Source organism: Globicephala melas, chromosome 21 (assembly GCF_963455315.2).
Source record: "Globicephala melas chromosome 21, mGloMel1.2, whole genome shotgun sequence".
Taxonomy (NCBI): domain Eukaryota; kingdom Metazoa; phylum Chordata; class Mammalia; order Artiodactyla; family Delphinidae; genus Globicephala; species Globicephala melas.
This window is the reverse complement of record NC_083334.1, coordinates 2,215,302-2,233,160: the sequence shown is the minus strand read 5'-3', so window position 1 is coordinate 2,233,160 and position 17,859 is coordinate 2,215,302. Positions and strand designations below refer to the sequence as shown.

At 40.5% G+C, this 17,859-nt stretch overlaps 1 long non-coding RNA gene across 2 annotated transcripts in view; it reads left to right on the top strand.

The window, feature by feature from the left end:
* LOC138842483 (uncharacterized) overlaps positions 1–17,859 on the top strand; it is a 632,765-nt gene that overhangs the window by 333,424 nt on the left and 281,482 nt on the right. Inside the window, exon 2 of one of the 2 annotated variants that reach the window (XR_011377118.1) lies at positions 10,395–10,431. This is a non-coding gene — a long non-coding RNA (uncharacterized lncRNA). The remainder of the gene's footprint in view (positions 1–10,394; positions 10,432–17,859) is intronic. The other variant, XR_011377119.1, reaches the window with a different exon arrangement.

Genomic DNA, 17,859 nt, shown 5'->3' with positions numbered 1-17,859 from the left:
GTGTGAATAGGCAATTTTCAGGAAAGGAAATGCAAATAAGCTCTATATGAAAAGAAGTTTGCCTTCAATCGTGGCCATAAAATACGAATTGGAGCAGGAGTCCCCAGTCCCCGGGCCATGGTCCTCAGCCTGTTAGGGACCGGGCCGCACAGCAGGAGGTGAGCGGCGGGAGAACGAGTGAAGCTTCGTCTGCCGCTCCCCACCGCTCCCCGTCGCGCCCCGTCGCTCCCCGTCTCTCCCCCTCTCTCCCCGTTGCTCCCCATCTCTCCCCGTCGCTCCCCGTCGCTGGCATCACGGCCTGAGCCGTTCCCACCCAGTCCGTGGGAAAACTGTCTTCCCCGAAACCGGCCCCTGGTGCCAGAATGGTTGGGGACCACTGGATTAGAGCAGGAGTGAAATAGCATTTTTTTTCCCCACACATCAGACTGCCAAAATTAAGGAGGATTCACATCTAGAGCTGGTGAAAATTTAGGGAAATTGGCACTATTAATTTACTAGTGGGTTATGAATTATAAATTTTTTAAGTATAATCTGTCAGTAGCTATTAAAATTATAAGTCTGTATATCCCTTCATCCAGCATATTTAACTCTAGAGGGAAAAAAATATATACATGCAATAAGTTCCTGTGTGGCTGAATTCTTCAACTCTCCTCACTCTTACTTCCCAGCCCTCTCCACCCACCTGTGTACAGATGCGCTTCCTTATCTGTGCCTTGTTACCTCAAATATCGGAGCTAGATCAGTCATGATGGAGCTGAAAATCTAGGTCAGCACTACTTACGGTGGTCGTGGGGGTCTGAACTTGCTACCGTTGCTGTTGGCTAAGTTCCAGGTGCCACCAACCCACCTAGTCACAGTCTTCAGAAGCTTCCTTCTCCTTCTGTCCTCATGCTGTTTTTGAATTGAGAGAGCTGGCTTTTGGGTGGATGAGGTCAGGCTTCTCAAGTCTTGAGACTTAAGCATTTTTGGAAATGCAGCTCATTCAGTTCATACACACATAGCAGTTCCTCCCCAAATGTGCACAGGATCAGGGTGGCAGACAAGAAAGTTTTCAGTATCAGAAAGATGTTGGGTTCAGGGTAGCTCTCCCCGCTGACTCTTTGTCCTTGGAGACCAGTTGACTTTCCCAGACTCCTTTCAACCTCAGGGTAACTTCCCTCTCATGAACACTTTGCCTTTTTCTGCAGTCTGGCCTTGGTCAGCAGCAGTTTAGACATCGGACATGTCTGTATAGAATTCCAATTCAGGGGACAGGTGGGAGCTCAGGGTCCCCCTAGAGGTATCTCAGTCCTTTGTGCAAATTCCTGGGAGAAGCATTAGCTCCAACGTCACCTGCTACTGGCCCCTTGAGCACCAAGCCTCAAACACAGCTAAATAAATTGAGGAGAGGCTGATAACCAACCACCTCCCATCTCTTGTCAGACTCTTACCCAAGCAGAATGTCTTGCTAAAATAATTTAAGATGATGGAAATTCTTACACTGAGGCTGCCTCATGACTTTCAGAGGCCAGTTCTCTTAAGACACCGATCTGGAAGTGATTATTTTTCTGCCCTTGTTTACCTAATCAAACTCATTCGTACGAACCACATATGCTCGCTCTCTCCTGCTGGCAAGAGCTGCTTCTCTAGTATTCCAACCCACCACACTTATCAGGTTTGATTTCTGCCTTAATTATCTTCTTTGCCAGAGCCTCTTCCTCTGGTCAGTCCCTAATTTTGGAGTCCCCCGGGGTGAGCCACCTACTGTCTCCTCCCGCTCCTCATAATGAGATCGTCCATCTCCCCGGTGTCAAATTCAGTCTTTATTTTTACATCTAAATGTATAGCTCGAGCCTAGTGATTCTCACCCCAGAGAAATCTTGCCTTCCCATACTTCCTGCCGTTCGGCAGTGTCTGGAAACACTTTGTCTCACGTGGGTGGGCACGTAGTGTCATCCGGCAGAGAGGGGCAGGAGATGCATCTGTGCCTTGTGGGCTATTTCAGAGCATAGGACAGTCCCACAGCTACAACAAAAACATCTAGCCTAAAAGTGAATAGTGGACGTTGAAACACCCTGTAGACCCAACACGTTCTTTTCTAGAACCATGTATGCAACGTTACCGTTTACGTGTCGGTGTGGTCCTCACGCTAGATAAGGATAAAATATAAATCGGTATTTTCTTCCCCAGTTATGTGTTTTCCTCCCTCAATCCCATCTTGGTAAACGGCGGCATAACCTAGTTTGCCTTCTTGAGACCTAGGACTTAATTCCTGTCTCTCTCATTCTCACCTCCAGTCCATCACCGAATCCTGTGAGCTCTACATCCAAACGTCATTCTGCCATCATCCGTGTCTCTCCATCACCGTTGTAGCTGGCATGTCCAAGCCCCATCACTTCTTGCTTGGTCACTGCAGTAGCTTCTTAACTCCTGTCCTGGCTTCTACCCTTGACCCCTCCTATCACTTCACACAACAACTAAAGAATTGTTTTAAAAACATAAATTGGATCATATTATCCCTCCTTCCAAACCTCGCTGTTGTCCAGTTGCACTTGCAAAATAGCCCTTAACTCAAAACCTGGTTGCATGCCCATCTTCCAGACCTTATTCGGAAGGCTTCTTCCTCATAGTCTTTCTCTTCACAGATAGTAACGTTTTTATCTTTTTCAGGCCTTCCCTCTGTGCTCCCTTCTTCCTGGAAGGTTCTGCTGCTAGACAGGCTGCTGCTTGTCATTCATTCCTATCTTAGATCAAGTGGCACATCTTCTGAGCGTACGTTCATGGCCGTGCAAAATGAAATGGCCTCTCCCATCCACTGGCACTGTGTCACCTGTTTTCTTATTCCTAGTACTTAAACTGCTTTGTTCATTTTTAGTAGTACTTTTTAATTTAGATGTAATTGATAAATGGCATTATAGAGTTCTAGGTATACAATGTAGTGATTAGATATCTGTGTATGTTGCAGAATGCTTATCACAATAAGTCTAGTTGTCATCCATCACCATACACTGTTAGAATTTTTTTTCTTAGTCGTGAAAACTTTTAAGACCTATTCTCTTAGCCAACTTTCAAATATACAATTCAGTATCATTAACTGTAGTCACCATTGCTGCATATTCCATCCCCATGACTTATTTTTTTATAGCTGGAAGGTTGTGTTTTTTAACCCCCTTCATGTATTTCTCCCCCCAGTAATTACAGTGTTTTCTGTATCCATGAGCTTGGTTATTTGGTGATGGTGGTGGTTTTTTGGATTTCAGTTATAAGTGAGAGACACACTATTTGTCTTGCTCTGTCTGACTTATTTCACTTAGCATGATGCCCTTAAGGCCCATCCATGTTGTTGCAAATGGCAGGATTTCCTTCTTTTTCATGGCTGAATTTTATTCCACTGTATATGCATACCACCTCTTTTTTATCTATTCGTCCATCAGCAGACCCTTAGGTTGTTTCCATACCTTGGCTATTACAAATAATGTTGCAGTGAACATGGGGGTATAGATATCTCTTTGACATAGTGTTTTGTTTCCTTCACACATACTCCCTAAAGTGGAATTGCTGGATCGTATGGTAGTTCTACTTTTAATTTTTGGAGGAACCTTTATACTCTTTTCCACAGTGGCTGCATCAATTTACATTCCCACCAACAGTACACAGGGGTTCCCTCTTCTCTACATCCTCACCAACACCTGTTATTTGTTGTCTTTTTGTGGATAGCCATTCCGACAGGTGTGAAGTGACACCTCATTTTGGTTCTGATTTGCATTTCTCTGGCGACTGGTGATGTCGAACACCTTTTCATGTAACTGTTGGCCACCTGTATGTTTTCTTTGGAAATATGTCTTTTCAGATCTTTTAATCAGATTTGTTTTTTTGCTATCACATTATGTGAGTTCATTTTTGTATTTTGGGTATTAACCCATTAACAGATATGATTTGCAAATATTTTCTCTCATTTACTGGGTTAACTCCATTTTGTTGATGGTTTCCTTTGCAGTGCAGAGCTTTTTACTTTGATGCAGTCCCACTTGTATATTTGGCACCAGATACAAAAAATTGTCTCCAAAAGTAATGTCCAAGAGCTTACTGCTTCGTTTGCAAATATTTTGTCATAAAATATGTGAAGTCAGACAAATATAATATGATATTGCTTATATGTGGAATCTAAAAGAAAAAGGTACAAATGAACTTATTCACAAAACAGAGGTAGAGTCCCGGATGTAGAAAACAATCATGGTTACCAGGGGATAAGTGGGGGGGAGGGATAAATTGGGAGATTGGGATTGACATATACACGTTACTATATATAAAATTGGTAACTAATAAAAATCTGCTGTATAGCACAGGGAACTCTACTCAATACTCTGTAATGGCTGTATGTAAAAAGAATCTAAAAAAAAGAAGTGCATATATGTATAACAGATTCACTTTGCTGTACACCTGAAACTAATACAACATACTCCAATAAAAAAATTAAAAAAATAAAAAAGCTTACCACTTCTGTTTTCTTCTAAGAGTTTTATGGCTATAGTTCCTACCTTCAAATCTTTGATCCATTTTGAAGTATTGCTTATGTATGGTTAGGAGTCCGTAAATAAGGGATCCAGTTTTATTCTTTTGTATGTAGCTGTCCAGTTTTCCCACCACCATTTATTGAAGATACTTTTCTTTCCCCATTGTATATTCTTGGCTCCTTTCTCATAAATCATTGACCATGTTTGTTCTGGGCTCTCTATTTTGTTCCATTGATCTATGTCCATTTGCATGCCAATACCATACTGTTTAGATTACTATAACTTTGTAATATAATTTGAAATCAGGGAGCATGATGCCTACAGCTTTGTTGTTTTTTAAGATTGCTTTGGCTATTCTGAGTCTTCCATGGTTTGGTCATTCTCTTATTATCCTCAGGGCACTCAAAGGCTCTATGCTGCTCTCTTCCTGTGCTCTACCTTAATTGGTACTCAATAAACGTTTGTTACACTAATTATGGTTTTCAGCAGTACAAATAATTAGAAATAAGGCATTCACTGTTAGGCTGATACTAAAACTTTGTATAAAGATTCTTGTATCTTTGCATCACTTGTAGCATAGTGCCAGACCTTAAAAACAAAAAACCCTGAGGTTCTTGTGTATAGCTAACATATTTCAGATATTGTGCATAAAATTTGTGATACCTACTTGCTACTCATATTTTTTATCACTCTCTGATTTTCTGCTGAGTTCAGGATAATTGAGGCATTATGGTATTTCACATTCAGCAAAGCCTAAGCTTATATAACAAGTATCACTTGATAATTACTCTACCAGAGAGTAGAACTATAGTCACTCAAATCATTATAAAAGCTAACATATCGAGGGAGAATTATGTGCCCAGCCATATTCTAAATGTTTTACATACATTAGCTCATTTAATCCTCACAATAACCCTATGAGATAGTGACTATTATTTTCCTCTTTTGACGTTTGAAGAAACAGTGGCAGAGAGAAGTAACTTGCTGAAGGTCACACTGCGGTAAGAAGTATTGAGGTGCCCTTTCAACCCAGGCATTGTGATTCTCAAGTCAATATCCTTAACCTCTAGCCACTCGCTTGCTTTTGACAAATAATATAATTGACTTTGTAAAGGGCTTTATGGCTTTAAAGTAAAAGAGTTCTTTCTATCTAAATGCAACTTCTTAAAATTCCAGAAGTGGATTTATTGCTGTATACACTGCATGATTAAACATGTCTCAGCCTTTCACTAACTTCGGTGATAAATAATATTTCTGGTACGCATGACAAATTCTTTGTTTATCCTCGATGAAAATGCAATACTTTAGAGGAATATACTAACATATCTCTGCATAGTCGGGTGGAACCCAGGAAAATAAATCACTCTAACAATGCATCTTGGCAGTGTAATGGTCCATTTCTAGCAAAGAGCAAAATAGACATTACGTGACATGCTCTTATTTGAGGTGATCCTTTATGTTTCATGATTAACAATCCAAATAAATCAATATGAGCAAAGTTTAAGAATAAAAAGATTACAGAAAACCCTTCAATTGTCCTTTCTATCAAAAAGAATATACTTGTTATTTATAACCGCAAAGAACCATACTAATTTTCACAAGAGGCTGGGTATGCAACAGATTCCGTAGCAACAGATTCACATAACAGCGATGAAATGCACAAATAAAAATCTCCATTAAAAGGATGTTAGAGGCCAGCCTGAAACAGAAATGAAAAAGAATCAGAGAAGCTCTCTCGCTAGGTTGGCGACTCAATGTTAAGAACCATCTGGTCTCTTTTCATGCTCCATACCCACTGTCCTCATCAACATAGACGTGGACATGGTTTTTGGTCCCCTAATTAAGTGGAATCAATGTGGAATGGTAGGGCCAAGCTGCAAGACCATTTGCATTAATTTTTTGAAAAGGTAATTGTCCATCAATAATTAGGTTTCCAAAGGATCTCACGCCAAGAGAACGGAAACATTGACTGGAGAGAGGGCTGCTTGTGTGTACTAAATTTTAACATCACGACGTCTTAGATAAATCAAAGGGAGAGATACCATCGCCAAATTACAGTTGAAAAATTGTGATATTTAGGCATGGATTGAAAAGCCAAGAGCCAATTCTATAATGAAAATGGGATTTGGAGTCAAGAAAGTAGAAGTAAAATCTGTCCTCTACTACCTAGTAGCTGTATGACCTTGAGATAGCAGATATAATATATTTTAGTTTTAATTTGCTCAATTATAAACTTAGAGTGTGTATCAGAGTGTTGAGCTGAGTCTGCCAAGTTTTTGCTGAACTTCAAAAATCTGAAACCTTAAAAAGTCTGATAACAAACACATCATCTTGTCTCTCTCGTTCTCCATCCTTCTTACTTTAATGATACCCTCATTTGGAAATGGGTGTTAATGGGTGCTTTCATCACTCATACCAAATGTGGAAAGATATTCTATACACCTCTGTTCTCAGATGGTCAAAACTCTGTGTCAGTTACACCTCCTAAATACCTTGGGAATGTGTCGCTCAGTTCTCCCTTTGTTTACTTCCCCCAGCCTCTCAGTCAAGTCTTTCACCTTTTCCATTATGGATTCCATCAAAAGTCTCCCAACAGGCCTATTTCACCAACTGTAACCAGCCACCATACTGCTAACCCGATTATCAACGTTAAAACTATGGTCTCAGCCTTCCTTTTTAAAATCCTCTGTGTTCTTCAGGTAAAGAAGTAGAAACATCTTAACACAGCATAAGGATTTGGGCCCTTCAGCGTTACCCCTTTCTGTCTCTAATTCAGCCAAAGTGATGTACTGAGGAAAACTCTAGGCTGTCAGCTTCCCCCGTGTCTTTACCTTTTATCTATTCGTTTGCCACTGTCTGATTAAATCCCACTCAGTCTTCAAGATTCACACTTTGACTTCAGTCTCCAAAGAGGAAAATAATTACCTTGCTCGCCCCAATAGTGCGTGTGCAACACACACACACCTCCCCTCCCTCTCGCTCTCGCTCTCTCTCTCTCTCCCTCTCCCTCTCTCTCTCTCTCTCTCTCTCTCTCTCTCTCACACACACACACACATACACACACACAAGGAGATGAACTTAACCAGAGATTTTTAGATTTACAAATCTAAAAAGAAGAGGCCTGTTTCGAGGACCTCCATGCTCAGATATTCAGCTCTTTATTTACCCTTCTCTGTGGAGAGTTCACTTAACAACTGAGAGTCTCAGGGGAAGTCTGCTCCTGAGTTGTGCTCCAAGAGGATTTTGCGTTGACCTGATTACAAAGAGGGTAGAAAGCTCTTAGAAGTGTTGAATGTCTACCTCTCTTCGATCCTCACATCCAGCCCGTCATCCGTACATTCAGGTGGGGGAGGAAATGTCAGCTGCTGCAGCCCGTGGCGGGAAATAAGCTGATGAGTGTGAATGTGTTGATGACAGAGGGAGAAGCTGATAAGAGGGTGAGAAGTGGCAGCTCTGGGCTTGCCCGGAAATGAGCCCAGGTTGCCTGTAATTGGTGGCCGTGATTTGCGCTGTGGGTCCAGCCTTATAAGTTCGTTGCATACTGTTCTGATTTTACTTGAAAATATTTAGGGGTATTTTTTATTTTTTTAATTTTATTTTTTTAGTGATAGCTGCTTAGTACAGGAAAGGAACACCGAAGACATTTTACACTTTACGTGACATAGTGTGTCACTAACCATCAGTTCTTAAAGCCATCAGTTTAGATGCTTTCCCTTTAAACATTAAAGTTGGGCTGCCCTTCTTAGCCTGCACATAAATGCTGACGTTTCCTCCACATAGTGTGTGTCCTACGGCCGGGCTTGCTCAGACCCGTCCTGGATCGCGTGTAGTGCACAGGCACCTGGTCTGCTTAATTCCCTCTTTGAGAAGTTCACCCGTTGAGATAGTAGATGTTAGGTTCACTTTTTCCGCAGGGGAACTGAGCTCAAACCTTCCCTCTGCAGTGCTTGAGAAGACGGAGCTGAACAAAACATAACTGCTGTGTTGCGAAAGAGAATCCAGTTTAGGATTCTTGGGAAGACTTGGAGGAAAAAATGTTTGAGATCTGTAAGTGAGGTCAAGGGTCACACAGGTGGAGGGACTTTCTTGGCTTTCACGTTGGCTAAGATCCTGACTTGAGATGAGGAAAAGGGTGGCTGAGCTGAGCAGAAACAAAGCCCGTATCTGCGGTGTGGTGAGAGGAGGGTGTCGTGAGAAGTTAGAGATGTCAGCGGGCTTCAGGGCAACAGAAGCCACGGCAAGGGTTCTGAAATTCATATTCTGTGAGTGATAACAAAAAGGTTTAAGTAGTGCTGAAACTTGACTGTATCTACTCATAAAAAAGAGAGAGCTCTGCCATCTGTGTGGACATTGGATTAGGGTTGGGCTGAGGTGTGTGGACAGAAGTGGGTTGTAGAGACCCCCTAACAAGCTGAATGACAGCCATCGTGGGAGACTGTGGAAGTTCAGCTACTGTAGTGATTCTGGGGAAACGTAAACTGTTGATGTGCAAGAATTAACAGGACTTGAACTTTTTTTTTTGTCCTGAATGCTTCCGTTTATATCAAAGCGAAATAGAAGCATTTGTTATAAATATAAATATCAAATGCTTCCGTTTATATCTAGAAGTCATCTCTGTGGGCAGGGGCATAGTTACATTGTGTGATTTACTCTCAATCACTTTTGCCCTGAATGGCTGAGAGCGGCAGCTTTGGAGAGGGAATTTAGCCTGATGTTTGCATGGGGCAGATAGAGGGACAGCGGGGCACCAGGGGTGGCAGAGGGTCTTCCGGGAGCACAGCCTACCCCTGGAGCCATTGGCCTTCTCAGACTGGCTCTCCATCCATCTCTGAGCACTTCCTACCCCGTCTGTAAATCTCATTAGAGAGTCCAGCTAGGACTAGCCTGAGAAGCGATTTTCCCGTCCTGACAGTGTCACGCTCAAGTGGGCTCAGATGACTTTGCAATGGGAGCCGCCTCTGTTTACAAATGAATATCTAAACGTTATCAATTTTGCAAGGCTTTGGATCTTCACTTGTTTTGAGGATATGATTAAACTCAGTTAAAAAAAATTTTTTTCAGTACCTAGAGGCACCTCAGTGTCAGGATTTGTGACATATGTAGACAGTAGAAAAAGACGCACCTGTGTAGTCTTACATATGCAAACAGAGTTCCTAAGGAAATTCTTGATGTTTTTCATATTCGCTTCGAGAAAATGAATTCAGGTCCTTTGAGAAAGGAAGTATGATCAAAAGAGTTTCTTCTACAGCTACTGTTTCTCCCACTATGTCCCAGACTCTGATTAGGATTAAATGTTATATTGATTCAAGCCAGTGTTGTTTCAAGTACAATCTTGGCTGCATATCGTGTGGAACCATGGCTTCCTTTCATCTCAGTGATAGTTGTGAAGTATTGTAAATTAAAATCTCCCAGATTTTAATGCAGTTTGGTGAGAAGTATATAAGACACTCAGATAACGAATGCAAACTTGAAAAGAGTACATCTTATATTAATAATTTCTATGTGATGGTGCTTTATTTTTATTTAGTGAAAATGAAATTTGCTGTGACACCTAACCCTTAAAACTTCCCTCATCGACATTAACTCTTGGGCATCTCATTACAGTCAGTGAATGGAAGGTACTGACATCTACAGCCATGACCTGGATAACGTGCCCCGTAATTTCTGTTTTGCTCTCAAACATGAAACTCGTTAGCTTCTGTGGTTTCAGTGCACATGCACGGAACAGAAAGGCATTATTTATTACAGCCAAGGAGGTGATTTTAATTTTTAGTAAAAAAGAAACTCAATTAGATCAGGAAGAGTTTTTAAAGTTGGCCTATAATTGTGCTACGTATAACAATGCATCATCCTTTGTATTATTTACTGGAGACCAATAAACGATATGTTTTATTTCAACAGGCAGTTTGCTGCCAGCAGTGTGCTTCGCTTCGAAAAGGTAAGTGCCTTTTAAGAAATATTTTATAAAATCATCATGGTTTCTGATTTATAGCTTCACAGGGCCTGTTAATTTAAAGTCTCATGGCTGACAGCTGTGTTGTTCAGAGGCAAGGGTATATGGTATTAATTATCTTAAGCTCCAGATTATTGTTCGTGGTGGAGACATTGCACATAAAGGACAGACTGGCACGTTTTCCTGTTTTAGTAGGAATAATTAATTAACCTGGTGACTTTAAAAGAAATACCTGTTGAAGTAAGATACAAAGAACACAGCTTAGTTTTGTTACATTTGCTTCAGTTCTGATTTTGTTTTGACGATTTTCATGGAACTTAGCAGCCAGTTGGGGCGTGGTTGCTATTTTTGTTACTGGTCTTTATTTGTTGTTTGGTTGGTTGGCTCTGTCATTTTGAAACTGGAAAATGGTTGTATCTTCACAGTAGTATTTGACAATAACACTATACATATTCTTCACTGAATACACAGACTTTTAAAATGTTCGTAATATATTGGGTTGAACTGTGATTTAAATTACATTGTTGATTCACTCTAGTATTTAAATTTACAAGAATCCTAGTATAGTCCTAATAGAGTCCTAGTATATATTCATAGTATATGCTGTGCTTACTGTGTAACAAGAAACGAGCAGGACGTGGTCTTGTGTCTCCACTTGCCTTTCTCGAAGCATTTCGTCAGGCAGTGACCTCATGACGGGGTTATCAATCACAGTGTACCTGGCACAGAAGTTCCGTTTCTCTGAAAAGCCATGGCCTTGGTCTTCAAATGATGCCCTTCAGCGGCCTGCGTAGCACACGTCGATCTCTCTCACTGATCTTGGTTCCAAATCTTACTTGTTTCTGTATGTTGGTTCGACTACCTTCACATTTTTACTTTTACACTTGTGGATGCTGTAACAAGAGAGACTCGCTGTCTCTGGGCCACCGAACCCTGCTGCGGGTTATAGTAACCGAGAAGCTTTCTGCGTAGTTATGTTGTTAAGATGAGTAAATTCATAAATTATCTTTCTTTTCGCCGCCTAATAGTTGTTTCTTTATATGGTTTGTGTTTCTGTGGTCTGGTGATCTTGGTATATTAGCCTGATTTACCACCTGCCAAGTTGTTCAGTTAGCAAAGAAGTGTGTTTTGGGAAAAAAACACTATTCCTTTTCAAAGTCATGTGATGTCATGGTTGGAGCCCATAATTAAGTGACGAAGAGGTATTTCCAAAAGCACAGTTCAAATTCTCCCTGTCATAGTGGGGATTAGCTATGATAAAATTACAATGAAGTCTTTCTAATGTTTAATCTTAACTAGATAAATGCGTGATATCCAAGTTATAGTCAGTGTTCAGACCACGTTGCACAGAGAACAACCAAAAGAAGTTAAATTCTCAAACCTGTTTCAGCTCCCCGTGTACCCGCACAAGCTGCGGTGGAAAGAACACAGGCTTTCGAGTCAATTAGAATTCACTTGTAGACCTAGTTCCAGCTCTTACCATCCGAGCAACGTCAGATAAGCTCCTTAACGTCTCTGGAACATTTTCACTATTTTTCAAACTGGGTGTAATCATACCTGTGTTGCAAGATTGCTGTCAAGATGCCGGAAAGTGATTTGTCAGTTCCCTGCTTTCTAAGAGTAAATCTCTTACTATGGACAAACTCCTTATTGCTCTGTCTGATAAAACAGTAATTCTTTTGTGTATGTAAAGTTTGGCTGTGCGGACTTGGTAGGATATTGACATTTTGGACATAAAGATGTAGTGTCTTGCTAAACTCTGTGTAAAGATTTCATTTTATTCTGTTGTTGGAGTCCATGTATAGACCCAGGGGCTTGTCCAACAAGCATTTGTGAGCACAAACAACTCTCATTGTATAGTGGCTCTGTAGATACCTTAAAAATTTGGTTTTCCTTCAGTGTTCCTACTTCGGGTTCTGCATCCGCACATTCAACCAACTGCATATCAAAAACAATGGAAAAGAAAATTCCAGAAAGTTCCAGAAAGCTGAGCTTGAATGTGCTGTGCACTGGCAACTCTTTATACACCATTTCCATTGTATTAGGTATCAAGTAATCTAGAGATAATTTAAAGTATACAGCAGGATGCGCAGTAGGTTATAGGCAACTACTACCCCATTTCATATAAAGGACTTGAGCATTTGTGTATTTTGGTATCTGAGGGGGTCTTGGATCCAATTCCCTACTTGGATACCAAGAGACGATTGGATGCTGAAGCTTGGAACCAGGGCCCCGTTCTTGCTTCTTTTATTCCATTATCTAGGAAAACACCTCCTTTTCGGGATGCTTTCTATTAAAACATTGCTGGGTAATAGGATAGTTAAATAGTTGAAAATGGTTTAATAGCCTTCCTAGGTAATATTTACATTTTAATGAGCTTTGTAATGGTTTAACTTAAATACGGGGGAATATGATGTTCTCTGTGGCAGGGGGAATCACTTGAGGCCATTAAATCTTTGCCAGGCAGCCCTATAAACTATAAAAAAGAGGGTTGCTTCCTCTCCATCCTTACTGTGAAGCTTCTGCGTTGCGTGCATGACTTCTCATTCACATGCTTTCTTTCCCCTCTCACTGCCTATAAAAAAACTTTAAACTGACAGAGATTGATATCCAGTCCTTTTCTGAAAATTGTGAACACGTTTTCCTCTGTATCCATTTTAAATCTCCTCTCTTCTGTTCCCCAATCCCTTATATTTTATTAGTTTCTTTCAAAACCTTAAGAATAATTTATGTTTTTAATTGTTTTACTTGTCACAAATTTTCATATGCCTTAGCTAAACAATTCCATTAAGGTTGGGAGGTGTCATATCTTGTTTCTGATCAGAAAACAGGATGAGTGACTTGGCCTGTCAGAAGAGCAAAGATGGGTTAATACTTAGGGCTTCTGACACCCAGTACGGTCCAGGTAGGCAGACATTATTCTATCACGTAAAAGCAATTTATATGCTGTTTTTCTTCTACGGATTTATTCATATGTATGGAAATAGGAGGAAAAAAGAAAACCAAACAAAATGTACTGCATGTAGTAATGTGACTCAGCTCTTCAATAAGCCAGACTTTCACTAGGCTGCTTGCCAGGGTAAACTCAGTGTTGACAGGGAGCTTGGTTTTGAAAAAGAAATTTTTGTAGCAGAAAGCCAAAAAAGAAAATACTTTACAAATGATAAATGAGAAACTCCTTTTTAAATAGAATTCTCTGCTTAAATAATGGAATATGTATATGACATTGCTAAGTTTCTGACGAACTAGTAGAAGGGCCTGCTTTCTACATTTTGTTGGGCACAGTTAACTAATTCTGGCGAGAAAAAAAAAAGGCGGTGGATTCCCCAGAGAAAATTTTAAATGTCATTCCAACTGCTTTAATAATAAAGAATTGAAAATTATGAATATTTGTTGATTTTTATCTCAAAATTTTACGTGGATTTATTTTCTATTATTACTGCAAAATGACTGCTGGGTTCTAACGCTTCTAGAAAATACCTTTTTCATCTCAGTTCTTTGATCTACATGAGTGTGATGATCCAATGGGTTGCTTAACTCTACTTGACCCAAAACTTACCAATTACACCTGTCATAACAGAAACTCTCCCTAATTGGCCAAATGGATGTTTTCTTTTATCTGCTTCTTGATTCTTTAAAAAAATAACTATTAATTTTGATAAATTCAGATAGTGAGGTTAAATGATCCTTAAGAGTAGGATCATTCTCGAGGTAATCATCCAAGCAATGAGTTTATCTTGGATACGTTACGAGTTGGGTAGGAGTGTCTGTGTATTGTGAGGATTGTAACTATATGAGAAGCGCTCAGAACTAAAGGTAACCTTTGTGGAAAAAATTTCATTTTTATCATCCAGTTTTTCCTAGAAGACTGAAAAATCTGTTTCTCTACATCTAGAATGTCCTCTCTTGCTCACATTTTTCAAAACCTACGTTGTATACCATCGGTTTCCTCGCGCTGTTCAGTGGTCTTCCTTTTACTTTTGATCATTACTCCCAATCATTTGGAGGCGTCTGAAGGACATTGTATCGAGTTCTCTTGGGCTGTAGTACTTCTTTCATTCTGAATCTAGCTCTGTGCTTCTTCATACCTTCCAACTGGTGACATATTTTCACTGGCAGTTTGATCATTAGCATATTTATGAGACCTAAGTTTTTATCACTGTTTCAGGTAAATATTTAAAGCACAAAAAAACCAAAATAGTTTGGATTATGTTTTAGCGAGTTTCACTCTGTGTAGAATAAAACTCTACATTCATTCCTTTTTTTCTTACGTATTATTATTTGCCTTTATGTTTACCTTGCAGCGAATACGTTTGTCTCACTCAGCTCTAAGAAAGGATTGAGAGAAGTGCGTGAACCACCTGTCTGTCCTCAACATTCCCAGTCATTCATTTTCTTTATTTAAAGAAAGAAACCGGCATAAAAACCTCATATTGAAAATAAGTATAGATAGTAAAACTTGGATTCTGTAATAAAATGAATATGGGTAAACTTCTGTTTCAACAATGAAATGTTCATTGTAGAAACATTACCAGCTGTAGCCTTTGCACTGTGTTGAATTTAAAGGAAAAAAATTCACCATAATTCCATCACACCACCCCTCGAGAAAACTGCCACTGGCATTTCAGTGTGTTCTCCTCCTTTTTTTTTTTTTTTTTTTTGCGGTACGCGGGCCTCTCACTGCTGTGGCCTCTCCCGTTGCGGAGCACAGGCTCCGGACGCGCAGGCTCAGCGGCCATGGCTCACGGGCCCAGCCGCTCCGCAGCACGTGGGATATTCCCGGACCGGGGCACGAACCTGCGTCCCCTGCATCGGCAGGCGGACTCTCAACCACTGCGCCACCAGGGAAGCCCTATTCTCCTCCTTTTTTATGGATCCATTTATGTTATAAAAATTTGACTACACCTGTGCTGGTATATTTCAGTCCTTTTCTTAGATAGATGAATTTCATTCCATCTTTCTGTCCCGAGAGGCGCCAAGGCCTCCTTTGCCCTCCAGCTTCTTTCGGTTCAGTGAGTGAGAGACCTGCAAGACCAGGAGGAGAGAGGAGGGTAAGAATCAGCTTCTTATTTCCCTGGCTCCTTCCTTCCAAGGTTGCTCCCAGCAACTTCAGCCGAAGCTTAGTTCCTCCCACTGCAGCTTCCCTAGACAGCTCCCTGGGTTCTAGGAACTGCTGCTTCCCTGGTCCTGCCACACTGGGGCTGGCGAGCTAAGCCTTCTCCTGTGGAACCCTATGGGTTTTGTGAAGCACACGTATCTTTGTGAATAGTCCTTCCTTAAGCCATCTGAGAATTGTCCTAACTTGTTTCTAGTCGGGACATTGACTCGTACTGTAGTTTAGAAATTCTTTTATTGCCTGCTTTTCATCGGGCTCTACAGTATGTCTTGAACATCCTGGCGTGCCGTTCAGCATCATTTTACCACATTCCGATACCTTCATGCACCACACACACCACGATGGAACATCGACCTTGTTTTCAATCTTCCATGACTAGTGGCAGTGCCATGAGCACCTCTGTAGCACCTCTGTACATCCTCTTTTAACCCCTTGGGATAAACTCCCAGAAGTGAACTACTAGAATTAGTTTCCAAATGGCATTTTATTATTAGTGCTGCAGATTTGTAATCAAAGAAACACTCTCTATGGGTCATCCTCTGGCTGTTCTAGCTCTGTGGTACCTCAAGCCGTTCAGCAGTCACTTTTAAGTCCTACTGCTTGAGAATGAGACACTGGATCTCCAGACTCTACGGTTTCCTCAGTGTACAGTCTCCGTTTTGTTTCCTCCAAGGGCCATCAACCCACTTTGCTGCATTAGCAATAGGAGATCCTTTATGCCTAAAAACCAGGCCAGGTGGGGCCATGGAGACTCTGCTACCAGAGGGCTCTTCAATGCTCTAGAGGACAATGGGCTAGAAATCCTTCAGTTTACATCTGTCCAGGCTTCGGTCATCCCAAATACCAGCTCTTCCCTATTCAGGACAGGAAGCTTACGTTTCCTGAAGGAGTAGCGGAAGAACTGAGAGAATCCAGCATAAGAACACTTGGGGCTAAAGCTATGAACCACACTGGAGTATTTGCAGAATTAATTAATAAACCGTGCCCTTCAGCAACTTCATGTTTAAGAGTTGAACGATTTCCTTCAAACTTTTATTTTTCTCCCCCACCTTCAGTAACCTAAGACTGACTGTTGTGGCCAGTCTTCAATCATGTAAATGCCCGTCTTTATATTCTCAAAGAACAGAAGCAGTTGAAATAGAAATAAAACAAAAATCCAGGCTTTGCTTTGTTGTTGTTAAATAGAATTATAAATTGCATTCAACTCAAGTACTTTATTTGTAACTATAATAATGACCTAGATGATACAAAAATTGTCACCAGAGTTATCAACATGTTTCTACATCTTGGCTAAAAGCCCAGAAAGAATAGATTTACAGAATGAAAATCTGGAGTGCTTTATAAATATTATAAACACTGTTCTCACTGAGGAAAATGTGTATTTGGGGGCAGCAGCTCTTGCAAAGGAAAAAGTAAAATCTTCGTCTAATGCATCCTCTTCTCACACATTCTCTCATCATTTCTACCTCAGATTAACCGCAAAAATCAATCACTGTTCCTGGAAAACAAATAATAAACAAAAGCCATTAACATACCTCTTCTCCTCACGACTTTTAATGTTTTGTGGGTGTGTTTCAAACTTGGTTTCCTCAGAAATTGGACATCCTCAGATCTGTTTCCCGGGGCCCATGGGTTTCCTATGAGATCTTTGTGAATAAGCGTATATCTATGAGTGTTTATTCTGTATACACTTAAAAAATATTGATACGACATATCAATGAGATCCTAATTAAACACCTTATAATTTGGGGTGCCTTGCAATTTCAAATTGTACTGTTGTGATTGAATAAGAAATCAGAGTAGGAGGGGGAGAGAGAGAGATCATTGCAATAGTGTGTTAATGTTAAAGACATTTGAAACCCAGAAGGCTTTGCTAAACAAAATTTCAGTATATTTAGAATGTAGAAAATTGTTCGAAGAATTGGCACGTTATTACATGACAAATAATAGCACAGCCACGTGGAATTTACAAAAATCTCTATGCTAAAACTCAACAATGCAGTCCCTTAGAAGTGGCAATTTAGTTTCATATAAACAACATCATCGGTGATAATATATTAAGCCTGTCATTATTATTATTTTAACATCTTTATTGGGGTATAATTGCTTTACAGTGGTGTGTTAGTTTCTGCTTTATAACAAAGTGAATCAGTTATACATATACATATGTTCCCATATCTCTTCCCTCTTGCGTCTCCCTCCCTCCCACCCTCCCCTCCAGGCGGTCACAAAGCACCGAGCCGATATCCCTGTGCCATGCGGCTGCTTCCCACTAGCTATCCACCTTACGTTTGTTA